This window comes from Triticum aestivum, chromosome 7D, assembly GCF_018294505.1.
Source record: "Triticum aestivum cultivar Chinese Spring chromosome 7D, IWGSC CS RefSeq v2.1, whole genome shotgun sequence".
Lineage (NCBI taxonomy): Eukaryota > Viridiplantae > Streptophyta > Magnoliopsida > Poales > Poaceae > Triticum > Triticum aestivum.
In genome coordinates, this window is record NC_057814.1 from 264626406 (window position 1) to 264643546 (window position 17141).

A 17141-nucleotide genomic window follows, 5' to 3' on the forward strand; every position below is an offset into this window, starting at 1 on the left:
CGTCATGTGAACCTCGCGAGGTGTACCTTGCATTGATATCTCCGCTCCTCGGGAGCCAGCCTAGTGAGGCTTCCCCCTAGGGAGGTCTTGGTGTCGTCCGGCTCGCGAGGCTTGGCCCCTTGCAAGGGTCTTGAGTTGTTGCTGCTGAAGCTGGGCCGTACCGGGCCGTTGATGGAGCCATGCCATGGGCCGCAGGCAGGCAAGTTTGGGCACCCCCGTTCCCAGGACGCCGATAGTAGCCCCCGGGCCCAAGGTGCGCTCAGACTTGGCTTCGAGGTGAAGCCAAAGGGCAAGTGCGGAGCGTTGCGGGCGCCAACCGCCTGCGACCACGGTCGACGCATGGCGATTGACGGGATGTGGGCGCCTCTGCTTCCCCACGCTGCCTCGGCAACCGTTCGCGCCTGACAAAAGGCTGACACTCGCTATAGAGCTTTCATTGCCTTCCTTCGTCTTGCTCCAGATCCCCTTCTTCTTCTCGCCCCAAGAGACTCCAGATCCGCCGGAACTCCTCTTCGAGCCCGCAGCTGATGGCGTCGACAAGGCGGAGGCCGCACGCTTGCCCTCTTGGTTCGAGCCTGCCCTGAGCGCGCCCAAGGTCTCGAAGAAGAACCTCACCACCGCCATTACAATCTCCACGCCCTCCATCTTCACCCCAACTCCGTCCTCCTCATGTTGATCTTTGCCTTTTACTGCGAGGCTTTCGTGGGGGTGATGCCATGCGTGGTGCTGCTTCGCCATTTCTTCTACCTCCGGAACAAGGAGGGCCAGTGCTCGGGCTGCGCCAACTTTGTCGCGGCTAATGGGAGCAACGCAATCTCAAGAGCCAGCAAGAAGGTGGAGGGCTTCAGGAACAAGTGGGTCCTCATGGATGACAAGAGCTCCTACCCTCGGTTGGCGCTACCGTTGGGGATGCCAGCACCTCACGAGGGATGGAATAGCGCGAAGCTCACTGACCCCCGGGCGGAGCAGATGCTGGGGAGGATGGTGGCCGACCTGAAGCCTGACGACCCAAAGGCGGAGAAGCTGACGGGGGCCATGATCGTCAAGGAGTTTCTGCGCAGCGCCTGGCTCCGCTCCAGGCGCGCTTGCACCTCTTGTGGAAGCTCATGGACGAGGGGGGCGACCTTTGCCTGCGCCCGGACGCCTTGTCCAACGAGGAGCTGGAAAAGGCCCTTCGTCTCCTGGTCGGGGAGGACCAGGGGTATCCGCCAGACACCCATCTTCCGCTATACCGCCGCCCGGATGGGACGAAGATCGCCACCGCCATGCCCGTATTCAACGAGCGCGGGCTCGTGCCGCCGGCGCCCACTGGAGGCCCGGTGGTGTTGTCCTCCGGCGAGTCCGACCAGGGGGGGTCGTACTCGGAGGCGACCCGGGAGGGGGCGGGGAAGACTTCTCCACCATGCCTGGCCAATCTCCTCCGCACCCTTCCTGACGACGACGACGCCGACGAGCGTCCGGTGAGGGAGGCGCCACACCCCGCCAGGGTCACCTTGAGGTCCGAAGGGTACCCCCCTCGAAGAAGCCGCATGCCGAGGTCTCGAAGAAGGGCAGATCGGCGCTGATCTCCCGGGGCGGTGCCTCTGCTTTGTCGCCGACCGGGGCTGCTGCGGGTCCGGCCGCCATACCATTATCTGCCCCTGGGACTCACTCGCTGATGCCCCTGGTCGTGAAGCCTTCGGGCTTGGTGCTTCAGAAGAGGGTGAGGGAATACGCCGCCGTGGACCAGTAAGTGCTTCCGCCCTGCTCTTTTGTTCATGTCGTCGCCGTAGTTTCTTGACGCCTCCCCCTTGAACTGTTAGGCCAACGCCGGTGGTGAAGAAGACAAAGGGGACGACCACAATCTCTGAGACCCAGCAGCCTGCCGCGGCCATGCCACCTCTGGCGCGGAAAGACGGTGATAGCTCTCGCGCCTCAGCGGCCGGATCATCTTCGCGAGATTCGGAGGCCCGACCTCAGGAGAAGGCGATCTCAATAGCCAAGCCGGTTGCAGAGGCACCCGCTCCCGGCTCGCCTGCGGAGGCCCCGAAGGCTCAGGATCCCCCGGCCTCTTCTGTTGCTGCTAACCTGCGGACCTCGGCACCGATGCTACCTCCTCCTCCTCCCACCACGCCGCTGGGCCGTGATCCTCCTGCTTCGCCTGACGCTCTGGAGGAGGCTCTTTCCGCGCTGACCCAGCTTCACAACGACCTTCAAGGCGCTGACCTGTTGCCTGGCGTCAGGGCGCCTGGAGTTGATCTCGGGATGGCTGTGATCTGACGTGTCTGTCAGGACGGCATGGAGCCAGGCCATAGCAGCCTCCGAGGAGGGTGAACGGGCCGCTGGCCTGGCCGCGGCCGCCCGTCACGCGGCGCTGAAGCATGCCGAAGCTGCCAAGGAGCGCTGCCGGATGGCGGAGGCCAAGCTGGAGACCCTGCGCAATGAGTGCACCATTGAGGCTCGTCAGCGCGAGGCGTGGGAGGAGAAGATGAAGGCTCGTGAAGACGTGGTTGCCGGTCGTGACAGCGAGCTAGAGCAATCAGCACAAGCGCAGGCCGCAGAGCGCAGCCGCCTGGAGAAGCTGAAAGAGAAGATGGAGGCAGAGAAGGCCCAGCTGGATGCTAAGGCGAAGGTTCTTGTCGAAGATCGTGCAGCCTTCAACTCTCTTGAGGTGAAGTCCCGTGAGGCATTGCAGGAGCTCTACGGGAGGGGCTTCAAGAAGCCGTTCGTGACTGTTGAGGAAGGCCCCGCCGAGCTACTCCCTCAGCTTGTCACGGCGCTCGAGGGTGTCGTTAATGGGGTCGGCCCCATGGTGGAGGGGGAAGCCCGCGCGCTCTCCGGTTCGGCTTTGACGCGCGTCTTCAGCCACCTTTATCTTCGCGACCCTGGCGTCGACCTCAGCGCTTTGCTTGAACCTGTGGACGAGGGGCACTGCACAGTCGCTGCCAAAGCCGTGAAGGACCGGTGCATGTTGCAGGAGAAGTTCCTCGCCATCGACCCCGCGCCCCTGGCTAATGATGTTGCCGACCCTGCGGCCACAGCTGACGGCACGAGAGACGACAACGCTACCGTCGAAGGGGCACTCCTCGTGGGCGACCGCAGCGCCCAAGGTTGAAGAAAAGGCTCGCTGGTGGCGCTTCCCTCCACTTTTATTTCCTGCAACATGCACCGTGCCTCATGGAGGCGTTAAAACTTATGTTTGGTATTTGAAGAACAATATGTCTTGTAATAATTTGTTAGGATTCCGCGATTTCCTTCCCGTTGCTTTAGAGTTCTGTGTCGGTAGGGCCCGGCCCCGCGCATGCCTCAGCCGCCGTTGGGTCGTCCAGATCGCCAGGAAGAGACCAAGGGGTGAGGGGCTACATGACCAGTTAGGCTCCTGAGTCGTGATGCTCAGGAGTCCCCCTTGACGTACAAACAGCCTTCGGGAAGGAAATGCGAAAGTAGGCCTTAGCGTTCTGCGTCGGCAGGGCCTAGCCCTGCGCGTGCCTCAGCCACCGTTGGGTCGTCCGGATCGCCAGGACGAGACCAAGGGGGAGGGGCTACGTGACCAGTTAGGCTCCTGAGTCGTGATGCTCAGGAGTCCCCCTTGACATACGAACAGACCTCCATACATGTCGTTGCCGAGGTCCCGCTCGGGAGGGGCGCGCGACTACCAGGTCTGGGGGACCTGGCAGGGTGGCGGACGCTAGGCGTGACCTGAGCGTAGCCCCCGTGCCCAGCCCCCTCGCGCGACTCTCCTGAGGAAAAAGTGTTGCGATGAGGCTGGACACCGAGCTGGGTGGCTCCCTGAGGTTGATGCGGCCATGGGGCCGCCCTCAGTTGTTTATCACCAGCGGGGAGCATAACGCTTCCGCACTTGCACGGGCATAGCCGCTCCTCGACCGTGTCGACTGCCAGCACGAAGCATGGTGCTTCCACTGGTGCCTGGGTGGGGGCTCCCTCTCAGTGGAATCCCTCGGGCGTGTACAGCCCCGCCCTGACACGTGGCTTGGACGGCAGGGCTAGACGAGGTGTGTTTGGGCACTCGTGAGCCAGCGCGGGACTCATGAGGCCCTACCTCAAGGCGGGTTGCACCTGAACTTGATTCTTGACAGCTGTGGTGACCCTGCGAGATGGTTAGACAACCTGCGCCGAATGAATCTCCTGAGGTGATCACATGAGAAGGCCGAACACCAACGACCCCAGGAGGTGACGTGAACGGGGCTGGCCCGCCAGACAGAGCTCGGTCGTTGGGTTTATCGACGATGCAGGGACGGACCCGAGCACAAACGTCGTGCCCAGTCGTATCATGGGAAAAATCCTGAAGAAAGACAACCGGCGCGCGGCTCCCGTGGTGGCGAGGCACCGGGTCACGCGCCCTAGCTCATCCGCCCGCGATTAGCTCATGCGAGAACCAAGCACCAAGGACCATGGGAGGTGACATACACGGGAGCTTCCCCGCGAGCCAGAGCTCAGCCTCTTGGATTTAGTGACACTGAAGGGACAGACCCGAGCACAGACGTCGTGCCGGCCCTTAATCATGAGGCGGTCGTGGGTGGGTTCGCAAGGGCGCATGACATTCATGGCATCAAAGTGCCGGACTGGCAGGTGATAATCATAAGGTAACTCATGGGAGGAGGCAAGCTAGTCCAGGTAAATACAAGAATGATACATGCCGCAGGGACGGACCCATGCGGCTTGGGGATGATGCAGCCCGAGGGGCGCCCCCAACAGAGTAAGTTAAAGATGCAAAAGGATACATGTCACATGGACAGGCCCATGCGACCTGGGGATAATGCAGCCCGAAGGGCGCCCCCAACTGAACGAACCGGAAAGAGTCACCTGGCACCGTTGCTGGAGGGGTGTTGGAGCAGCCGAAGACGCATGTTGAAGAATCCGCTCCTCACGAGCCGCCTGGGTCCTGAGCCTCGGGAGCCTCTGGGGGCTCGGGAGGCTCATGAAGAACCGTCGCAATCTCCACCAGGACCGCGTGGTGCCTGGCCTCCTGAGCAGTCAGGATGCGCCGCAGGTGGCGCTGGAAGGTGGCAGCTGCATTCAGCAGGCCAAGAGGCATGCGAACGTAGCTGTGGGGGACCCTCACACCGACCAACGCGCGAAGGCCAGAAGCGCTCTTGGGATGCGGCTCTGTTGAGCCCTGGGATGTTGACGTAGACGCGCAGCTCATCGTCCTCGCCAGGACAAGGAGCTGCGCCAGGTGGTGGGCGGCGTTCGCTGCGCATGGCTCTTGCCTCTTGAAGCTCCTCGGTCACCTTGGTGATGAACTCCTGAGCACCGGGCACTCCATGCCTTGTGCCCTCATGAGGGAAGCGTGCGATGAAGCATGCCTCCATGTGGTGCCCAAGCGCCTCCCTCGTGAAGTTGGCTAAGTCAGAGGCCCTCCAGAAGAGGGCCCCCGAGCCCAGCCTGAGGAGGGAGTTGGGCGTGCCTTCCTATGCGAGAGAGGGAGGCGCCCCATCCGTGGGCGTAGGTCCTTCGGTGGTGCCACTGGAGACACCTCTCTCCTGAGGCTCTTGGCGGAGCAGCTGCTTCTTCTTCTTGGGGACTGCCTCATGAGGGTAGATGGAGCCTTCGGTGTCTGGTTCTTCAATCGCCGCCGCCTAGTAGGCGCGCTCGAGGGAGCACACCGTGTCCTTCTCCTCGCAAGCGATCGTGATGATGTCGCGGTTCCCCGGCATCTTGAGGACGTTGTAGCCATGGTGGGTCACCGCCATGAACTTGGCAAGGACCGAATATCCAACGATGGCGTTGTATGGTAGGCGGATGTGGGCGACGTCGAAGTCAATGAGCTCAGTGCGGTAGTTGTCGCGCTGTCCGAAGGTGACAGGGAGGCGGATCTGCCCTATTGATGTCTACTATGCAACCTTCTTCTTGCAGACGTTGTTGGGCCTCCAAGTGCAGAGGTTTGTAGGACAGTAGCAAATTTCCCTCAAGTGGATGACCTAAGGTTTATCAATTCGTGGGAGGCGTAGGATGAAGATGGTCTCCCTCAAACAACCCTGCAACCAAATAACAAAGACTCTCTTGTGTCCCCAACACACCCAATACAATGGTAAATTGTATAGGTGCACTAGTTCGGTCAAGTGATGGTGATACAAGTGCAATATGATTGGTAGATATAGGTTTTTGTAATCTGAAAATATAAAAACAGCAAGGTAACTAATGATAAAAGTGAGCACAAACGGTATTGCAATGCGTTGAAACAAGGCCTAGGGTTCATACTTTCACTAGTGCAAGTTCTCTCAACAATAATAACATAACTGGATCATATAACTATCCCTCAACATACAACAAAGAGTCACTCCAAAGTCACTAATAGCGGAGAACAAACGAAGAGATTATGGTAGGGTATGAAACCACCTCAAAGTTATTCTTTCAGATCGATCTATTTAAGAGTCCGTAGTAAAATAGAACGAAGCTATTCTTTTCGTTCGATCTATCATAGAGTTCGTACTAGAATAACACCTTAATATACAAATCAACCAAAAGCCTAATGTCATCTAGATACTCCAATGTCACCTCAAGTATCCGTGGGTATGATTATACGATATGCATCACACAATCTCAGATTCATCTATTCAACCAACACAAAGAACTTCAAAGAGTGCCCCAAAGTTTCTACCGAAGAGTCAAGACAAAAACGTGTGCCAACCCCTATGCATAAGTTCACAATGTTACGGAACCCGCAAGTTGATCACCAAAACATACATCAAGTGGATCACGTGAATATCCCATTGTCACCACAGATAAGCACATGCAAGACATACATCAAGTGTTCTCAAATCCTTAAAGACTCAATTCGATAAGATAACTTCAAAGGGAAAACTCAATCCATTACAAGAGAGGAGAGGGGAGAAACATTATAAGATCCAACTATAATAGCAAAGCTCGCGATACATCAAGATCGTGCCGAATCAAGAACACGAGAGAGAGAGAGATATATATATATCAAATACATAGCTACTGGTACAGACCCTCAGCCCCGAGGGTGAACCACTCCCTCCTCGTCATGGAGAGCGCCGGGATGATGAAGATGGCCACCGGTGAGGGTTCCCCCCTCCGACAGGGTGCTAGAGCGGGTCTAGATTGGTTTTCGGTGGCTACAGAGGCTTGCGGCGGCGGAACTCCCCATCTAGGTTATGTTCTGGGGATTTCTATATATATATAAGAGGTTTTGGCGTCGGGAACAAGTCAGGGGGGTCTCCGAGGCGGCCACGAGGTAGGGGGGCACACCCAGGGGGTAGGTCGCGCCCCCCACCCTCGTGGGTCCCTCGGGACTCTTCTGGCCCATCTCCGATACTCCGTGGGCTTCTTCTGGTTCAAAACTAATCTCCGTGAAATTTCAGGTCAATTGGACTCCGTTTGGTTTTCTTTTCTGCGATACTCAAAAACAAGGAAAAAACAGAAACTGGCACTGCGCTCTAGGTTAATAGGTTAGTCCCAAAAATCATATAAAATAGCATATAAATGCATATAAAACATCCTAGATGGATAATATAATAGCATGGAACAATAAAAAATTATAGATATGTTGGAGACGTATCACCTATCGGAGTGGTGGAGCCGTCGGTCACTCCTGAGAAGGGCTTGGTGGGCTGCAGCTGATCAAATGGCACTTGAAGGCGGTCAAACGTATCGATGGAAAGGACAGTGAGTCCCGCACCGCCATCGATGAGGGTCTTGGTGACAAGGACATTGCTGATGACGGGCGAGCAGAGCATCGGGAGGGCGCCGGCGGTTGCCGTGCACTTGAGCTGGTCGGACGAGCTGAAGGTGATGGTGCACTTGGACCACCTGAGTGGGCGCGTGGCCTCGAGCCTGGGGAGGGCCGCGTTCACCTCATGAGTAAAATGCTTGAAGATGTGCTGAGAGGCTGGGTGTAGGATCGAAAGTATGTCTAGAGGGGGGCGATTAGACTACTTGACCAAATAAAAATCTAGCCTTTTCCCAATTTTAAGTCTTGGAAGATTTTAGCAACTTAGAACAAGTCAAGCAATCAACCTACACATGCAAGTCTAAGAGTATAGCAGCGAAGTGTAAAAACATTACACATGAAGGTAAAGGGAGGAGTTTGGAGGGAGCTGTAACAGCCCCAAAATTGGGTTATCAATGTATGTGCTATTATTCTCTCCTGGCACTGATTTTCAAAATCTTTCTCCTGAGTTTGTTGGATGACTCTGAGACTTGTTGTCATTTCCAAACTTTCAAAACCTTTCTTATGTCTTTGTCAGTGGGCAAGACCTCATTTGCATCAGCTCAAACCCTATCAAACCCTAATTCCAAAAAAAAATTGGAATCTGAATATGGCCTTTGTGATTACAAAGGAGCTAACATTTTCCTTGAGCTATTGATCATCCCATCTGTTCCCATACACCCTCCTATCCTTGTAAACCTTGGATATGCAAAAATATTGGCAAGTCCCATGCAATATTTTTGAATTATGATTCATTCCTTTTCTTGCCTTTCTGAGGAATAAAATCCAAAGGCATAGCTAGCCATCTCCTAAATTCATGTGAATTGGTGGAGTTGATATTTATGCCTAATCCAAGCTCTGGCAAATATATTGGCCGTAATTAAATAAGGAAAAATGTCTTTTCCTATTTAATACCAATATTGCATTTCTGCCATTTTCTAAAGGAACTACTATTTTTATAGCAGAGAAAATTCCCACATAAATTGTGGAGCTTGTCCTTGCTATATAATCACTAGTTCCATTCTTGTCTCATGTTCCACAGATCAAAAATTGGGCACATGATCCAATGCAAGTTTCTGCCTTCTGTAAAAATTTACAAAGGAAGTGCCTTATCCCTAATTCCTATTGAGCTGCAATTTGGTAGGGTGATTAACATTGATAAATCACCCATGGGTACCAAAGATGAGCTCAATCCATTCATCCTAGCTCCCTGTGCAATTTTTCAAAGTTTCTAACCAGAATGCAACTTTGTGAAGGAAGTACCTTCATAGAGTTTCTAAATGGGATGAAACTTTGCCATCCTCTCAAGTATTCCAAATCATTAGCCTCAACCTAAATTCAGTTCATTTCATTGAAATATGTGAGCACAGGAGCAATTCTTGTTTTCTGTCCAAATTTTCAGTTTGTGAAGCAAGTATATTCTATCTTGCTCCATTATGGCTGAAAATATTTCCAAGCCTTCTCCTATCCATATAACCCACCTACCCAAGAGTTTGGCTAATTTCATGTATCCAATATGTTCCTAGAATTTTCCAAAGTTTCTGGTCAAAAGAGATGCTTGTGAAACAAGTACCAATTTGGCAAGTCCATTTGATATGATATTTTTGCAGCATCTACATATGAGCAAATCATCAAGCTTTGCCAAGTTTTAGCCCAATCCAGCACTCCTAGTGAGGTCTCCTTCATCATTTGATTTCTGGACCAGGTTTGGCATTTGTACTGCTACTATGCTAAATCCTTGTCCTAATGACCCACAACTTACCAGGATCGTAGTCCTTGCTACCCTAAACCTCCCATACTTCCCGTTTAGTTCTTAATCTCACCAGTTAGATCACCAAGATGTGGCCAAGTTTGCAACAGCAAACTTGTCGAGCTTGTTCCCCTCTGCTCCCTACACTTCTGCTCGTGCCATCACCTCTTCTTTGATGAGCCTTGGAGGGACTCCACTGATGAAAAGGTTTGGCATGAAGTAGATGTCCAGAGCGCGTGTTGTCCTTGGTGACCACGGGCATTGCCAGCCAAATCGGTGGTCAAGCCACTGTTCTCGTCGGCAGCCCTGCTCCGGCCGGTTCTGGCTTGTCCAAGCGTGTCACACAGCTTCCCCTCGACGTCGTCTTCCCCCTGGAGCTCGTTCCCCCTTCGTTTGCTTCCTCGTTGAGCCGTCGCCATCACCGAACACAGTGAGCGCCTGTGTGCGCCATCGTTTCCTCGCTCCTGTCCGCTTCCTCCTCTCGTCCGAGAACTTTGCTTGATTCTGTGACCTCCTGGCGCTCGTCCGCGTCCCCCTCGTCGCCTTTCCGCCCCTTCCCGTGAGTCTTGGCCGCGCGTGCGCATCGCCAGTGCACGGACACGTAGCCGCGCCGTGTGTCACCTCCTCCCCTCCCTCTCAAGCCTTCCCCGCGGCTATTTAAGCACGCCTCGAGCTTCATCGCGGTCCACAACCCCCTCCCAGAGCCTCTCCCCGAGCCCAGAGCCCCTCTCTGACCCCCACCGCCGCCGTGGTCGCCGCCTCGGGTCCCTCTGATTCCGGCGACCAGGAGTCCCCCTCGCCGTTCCACCTCCACCACGGCATCACCTGAGGTCTGGCGAGCCTCCCCGTGGCCTCAGCCTCGCCGTTCCCCCACCGGAGCACCTTGTTCGCCGGCGGCCGAAGCCACCTCCGCCGTGAGCCCTGCTGCTCCTTTCCCAGTCCCCCTCGCTGGCAACGGAGACCATCCCGAGATGCGCCTCTCGCTCCTGAACTCATGGGTAAGTCGGCCGTCGTCTGCGGTGGCCGAAGTCGCCGTCAATCGCCGTCGAGGCGAGCCCCTCCCTCGGCCAGGCGCGCGCACGAGCGGGAGGTTGAAGACGCCAGGCCAGGCGGGCCCCTCCCCGCGCGACTCCACCTGGCAGCGTCTCGGCGTTGACCCCGCCCCGGGCCCGTGTCTGTAAGTGGAAGCGCATTCTGGATATGCGTTTTCGATATACGAAAGCGTATTTGCTTCCTCTTTTACCTGAAATACGCTTTCTTAGTTCTGAAAGCGTATTCGATTTACACTTCGACACAAAATATGTTTCTCTTTGCAGAAAACGTATTCGACCCAAAGGCGCGTTCAGTTTTTCCTCCAGGGGCCTGTTTGCTAAAAAATCACCGATAGGTCCCTGAGCTTCAACCCTTCGTATCTCGACAACCGTAACTCCGATTGAGGTGATTCCAACGCTCACGTTCTCTGTTCGTCGAGCTTTTTCCGTTGGTGTCATTTTCATAATGTTTTCACACAGTGAAAATGACCACTTTGCCTTGCCCGTAAACAGCCCCCTCCAAGAGAGAACTGTTTCCGCAATCGTTTCACACTTCTTCCCGAAGTATTTGTCGACCCCAGGCAAGCCAACCTCTTATCATGAGCCCCGAACTTGCATGTTGACTTTGCTTGCACCTCGTGTGTCTGTTTAGTTGTAGCACTTTCTTGTCTGTTCCGTCTGCTGTTATTTTAGTCATGCTATATGTTTTTGTTATCTGTCTTGCATGCTTATACCTTCATGAAATAAGTTGACATGCTAGTTTGCTGTTGTTACTGATAATATCATGCCTCTGTCTAGTTTAATTTCATGTTAGTAGTATCGATGTTATGATATTCTGTTGCACTAGTGAAATTACTAGTACTTGTTATTGCCATGTTTCGCATGCTATCATTGTTCATTTGAAAAAGCTTGATTTTGTTACTGCATCGGTACGTTGCATGATAGTTGTTGCATTCATGTTAAAATGCTCGCATGATGATTAATGATGGAGAAGTTATTAATATGACTTAATATCAAACCTCCTCCGTCATCACTGGGATATTATAGTGCCACCAAATCGAGCATTCTCTAGTGCAACCACATTTACCTTGTGGGAGGTCCTAGCTGGGTTTATTGCCATGCCTCTCGCCGGTGCCTCCAACTAGGGAAGGTATGGGTGCGCATTACCCTGATCAGGTAGGTGGACATAAGCCTTGTGTGCCCGGGTTTGGTTTTGAGCTCATGTCCCCGTTTGGGACCGTTTTGCCATGACGGTGGCCGTTCGTACCTTTGGTAGGTACGGGGCCACCCAGGACTGAACCCAAAAGGGGTGTTGGTCAAAGTGGCCGGGAGAGTGTCATGGCAGTAGGTGAGTTTTGTCGGAACATTGTTGGTCCACATTATGGGAGTGCGAAGCCATGGGTTCCGTGGTGTGGGTAAATTGCGCTACCTCTGTAGAGTGTATGTTTAATCTATCGATAGCCGCGTCCTCGGTCATGGGCACAAGTTCGTAGTAGGTCACACTATCGGGTATTGGTCGAAGTGGAGGATAAACCTGAAATAACTAAGTTGATGATTAATGTGCAATAAAAGAATGTGATGACTTGGACTATGGGAAAATCATGAGAAGTCACGATGATGTGTTGATATGACCCCGAGATGAGGTCTCGGTAAGTCATGAGTTTGCTCCGGGGAGCCGTGGCAGAGTAAGTGATTGTTGCATCAGGTTAATACAATATGTCTTCACGGGAGGTAACTCGTAGTTTATTTTTAGCATTCTTTCATGATGCCATGCCATGTTTTGGATATGATATGTGTCGGCGTTCTGGGAACATGGGTCCCCAGACTTGCCTGCCTACGGCCCACGGCGTGGCTAAGTCAGCAGGCCGTACGACCCATCTTCATCAACAAGGCATCCAACACCCTCGTGAGGGGCCAATCCTCGCGAGGCGGATGATGCAAGACCTCCTCAGCAGTGGTCTAGTAAGGCAGGCTCACGAAGAGTGGAGATATCAAGGCAGGGCAAACCTCATGAGGCTCTTGTGACGTGAGCCATGACGATCGGCACCAGGCAGGCACCAGCGCGCGCAGCATCCTTGTTTCCTCTTCGGTGCTAAGGACGCAAGCGCAGGCGAAGAGTACTGAGGCATCAGGCAAAGGTTGCTATATTAGTGCAACGAGACCAAGACCAGGAGGACGGCAAGACGGAGGTCATCGTGGAGCCCAGGACGGCGTCACCACCAGAGCCTTTCGCAGGCGAAGACCACTTTTGTCAGGATAGCTTGTACTAGCTGTCCCCCTTCAAATTTGCCCGCCGTTGTTGGCTCCCTTCCCGCTCAACATTTGGGAAGAGGACCAGGGCCTATATAAGTAGAGCTAGCCACCAAAGTAGGGGCATCGAGCAGTTCATCCAGCTCTCACCCGCTAAGTCACCAAGCACACGAACACCTCAACCTCAGGAGGTTGTTCCTTCCCTTGTACTGTTCATCTTTGGCCCAAGAGGCAATCCATCCACCACCACACTAGAGTAGGGTATTACACCACAATGGTGGCCCGAACCAGTATAAATCTCGTGTCTCTTTGTGTTGCGAGTTCGTCGAGTTCATCCGCGAGATCTTAGTGAGCTAGGGCGTAGATCGGTCGGAGGGAAAGACTTCGCGCGCACCCTAGTGTTCGAACCTTAAGAGTTTGCCGGAACCCCATATCCGACATTTGGCGCGCCAGGTAGGGGTGCACCGTAGCTTCCCTTCCATCAGTTCGTCGCTCTGTCGTCTCCATGGCGGACGCTCGCCGTGCTCGAGCTGAGCATCGGCTGCCCTCACCGCCCGCGTTGCTCAAACGGCTCCCGTCGGTGGGCCACCTCGTCGTTCTCTGTCTCCCGCTGCCAACGCTGCCACCGGTCCGGTGGGGAACGAGCAGCAGGCATCCTCGTTGCATCCATCAGTCCGGCAGGACGGCCGCACCGCCACTCCATCGCTGGCCCCGGCCGGTTCTTCGTCTCACGCACGCCGCGCTCCCATGGAGGCGCGGGCCGCACTCCTCGTTGCAAACGAACTCCTGTGCTACCGCCAAGTCGACGACCTCTACGAGGAATGGCTCGACCGCGTCGCCGAGCTCATCCGCGCCACAGGGGGCTCTCCAGCGTCGTCCCTCTCTCTACCTCACCCTCAGCCAGCCACGGGCGATGAGGCTCATGGCACGCCTCCGCCACCTCTGCCCCAAGACGGTGCCTTGGCACCAAGGCATGCGGCCCCGCGGCGTGATCCACCACGCCCGGTGCCCGCGCGCAAAGAAAGAAGCTGCCAAGAAATCCCTCGGCTGCGAGAAGCTGCACCCGCGCTCCCCGTGCCACCTCGTCAAGACCGCGCACCGCCAGCGGCGGCGCCGCGCGGACCTCGTCAAGACCAAGCTTCACCTCCGAAGTGGGCCCCAGCAACCACGGCCGGCTGCCGTGCCTTCACCCCCGAGCTGTGTAGCATCGCCTGGCCAGGCAAGTTCAAGCCGGATCTGCCTCCTCGCTACGACGGCACTGCCGACCCCGCGGAGTTCCTGCAGCTCTATGAGCTAAGCATCGAAGCAGCCAACGGCGATGAGAAACTCATGGCGAACTGGTTTCCCATGGCTCTCAAGGATGGAGCCCGCTCCTGGCTCCTGGACCTGCAGCACGGCTCGATCTTCTCCTGGGACGAAATGCGCGACCGCTTCGTCGCCAACTTCCAGGGCACTCGCGACCGCTCGCCGGCCGCGGGTGACCTGTGCCGCATCAAGCAACAACCAAGAGAGACCCTTCAGAAGTACATCTAGCGCTTCAACAACACCCACCTCAAGATCCCCAAGGTCACGGATGAGGCCATCATCTCTGCATTCTCCGACGGCGTCCGTGATGTCAAGATGAAGGAAGAGCTCGCTATCCACGAGGAGCTCTGCACCTCTCAGGAGCTGTTCAACCTGGCGACCAAGTGCGCAAGAGCTGAGGAGGGGCGCCTCTCTCTCCTTGAGCTGCCAGCCACGGGCGCAAAGGAGAAGAAAGCCAAGGCCAAGGATGTGAAGCGCAAGGAAGCAGCAATGCTAGCAGCGGAGCCCGACACCAAGCGGGGCAGGGATCAGCCCGGGTCGTCCAAGAACAGCCAACCGTTCTGCGCCTTCCACAACCTAAACACCCACAACACCAGCGACTATCAAGAGCTCAGAGCCATATGAGAAGGATCCTTCGGTCGACGCCCCGAGCGCAGCAACCGGGGCTACGGCCGAGGAGGAGGACGTGGAGGCAGATGCTGGGACGACCGTGGCCCATGCCAGGAATGGCGCGACAGGCCTCGTGAGGACCACTGGCAGGACCATCCTCGCGAGGGGGCCTGGAGGGACCAGCCTCGTGAGGATCGCCCCCAAAGCAACGCCGGTCTTCCCTCACTGCCGCCACCAAGAAGGAACGACGACCACCATCAGGATGAGGGGGTTGGGGGCTTCCAGGAGCCGCGTGCAATCGCCTGCATCTTGGGCGGCACCCAGGCCCCAGCCTCTCAGCGCATCTTCAAACAGTTCGTTCGCGAGGTGAACGCGGTGCTCCCCAAGCTCGAGGCCACGCGCCCGCTCAAGTGGTCCCAATGCGCCATCACTTTCAACTCGGCAGATCAGCTCAAGTGCGCGGCCACCGCCGGCGCCCTCCCTATGTTGTGTTCCCCAGTCATCAGCAACGTGCAGGTCACCAAGACCCTCATCGACGACGACGCAGGGCTCAACGTCCTGTCCGTCGACACGTTCGACAACCTCCAAGTGCCATATGAGCAGCTCCAGCCTACCAAACCTTTCTCAGGAGTGACCGACGGTTCCACCACACCGATAGGGCAGGTCCGCCTGCCTGTCACCTTCGGAGAGCGCAAGAACTACCGCACCGAGCTCATCGACTTCGGCGTCACACACATCCGCCTGCCGTACAACGCCATCCTTGGGTATCCGGCCCTGGCCAAGTTCATGGTGGTCACCCACCACGGCTACAACGTCCTCAAGATGCCGGGGAGTGGCGGAATCATCATGGTCCCATGTGAAGAGAGAGATGCGGTCTGCTCCCTCGAGCGCGCCTTCCAAGCTGCAGCAATCAACGACCCCGACAGCAAAAAGGAGGACCCCTCGGAGACAATCCCCAAGAAGAAGCAGCTGCGCCACGCAGGACCTCAGGAGGATGGCGTCGCGGCAAGAGCCTCATCAAGATCAGCGTCCGTCCCAGGGGCGCCTCCCTACATCGCATAGGGAGGTGCACCCGGCGCCCTCCTCGGGTAGGGCTCGGGGGCTCTTTTCTGGAGGGCCTCAGACCTTGCCAACCTCACGAGGGAGGCGCTTGGGCACCACTTGGAGGCATGTTTCGCGGCACGTTTCCCTCAGGAGAACACAGGGCAAGGAGCGCCCACCACTCAGGAGTTTATCGCCAAGACCACTCAGGAGCTGCAAGACGCAAGAGCCATGCACGGCGACAGCCGCTCACGAGGCGCAGCTCCCCATCCTGGCGAGGATGATGGGCTGCGTGTCTGCATCGACGTCCCAGGGCTCAACAGGGCCGCATCTCAGGAGCGCTTCTGGCCTTCGCGTGTGGGCCGCTGCGAGAGCCTGCCACACAGCTACGTTCGCATGCCCTTCGGCTTGCCGAGCGTGGCGTCAACCTATCATCGCAACATGCGACGTGTCCTCGCGGCTCAGGAGGCCAGGTACCATGTCGTTCTGGAAGAGATGGAGACAGTCTTTAGGGAACCTCCCGAGCCCCCAGAGTCTCCCGAGGCTCAGGGCTCCGGTGGCTCATGAGGAGTCATTTCTTCGACGCACGCCTTCAGTTGCACCAACTCTACTTTGTCTACAGAACCAGGTGACATCTTCCAAGCTCGTTTAGCTAGGATTCCCCTCGGGCTACATTATTCCCAGGCCGCGTGGGTCCGTCCCTACGGCATGTATCCCTTTTGCTTATGTCTTTAGCTTACCTTACTGGGGGCACCCCTCGGGTTGCATCATCCCCGAGCCGCTCGGGCCGGATCCGGTGGCATGTATCTTCCTGCATCTACCCAAGTTGATCTGCTTTCTATGCTTAACCCGCTTACGGCTATCGCCTGCTCGATCATCGCCTCCCACGGGGGCTCCTCACAGGCACGGCGTTGGAGCATGGGTCCGTCCCTGCCACGTCAACAAATCTGAGCGGTCGAGCTCTGGCACGCGGCACGCCGCACGCACGTCACCTCACCAGGCCCTCAGTGCCATCACTTCATCCAGACCAACCGGCAGCAGGCTGGCAGCCATAACGGCAAACCGTGTTTCTTCTTGTTCCTATTCACAGGGATCCCATGGGGAGGATAATAGGCGGCGCCGCGGGTCTCCTTTACTCTCATGCAATTTGCTTGCGCGTTAAAAGGGGGGCTCCTGAGAATCACGACTCAGGAGCTCTTACTGGCTCTCCAGCCCTCACCCCCTGGCCTTGACCACGGCATCGCGACCTGGCATACCAGCGGCGGCTGAGCTCGCTCGAGGGTCGGGACCTGAGGACGTAGAGCACTAAGGAGAGCACGAGAGGAAGGAAACTCATATGGGCCGGCCTGGTTATGCCGCACAAGTTGGCGCGCAGGCCTAGCGCACCATCAGGAATCGCCGCGAAGTCAACAAGATAAGTCCCACTCTCGGATCAGCTAAATGTTGGGGCCTAATGGTCACCCTCGCCTTGCCGCAACCCCGT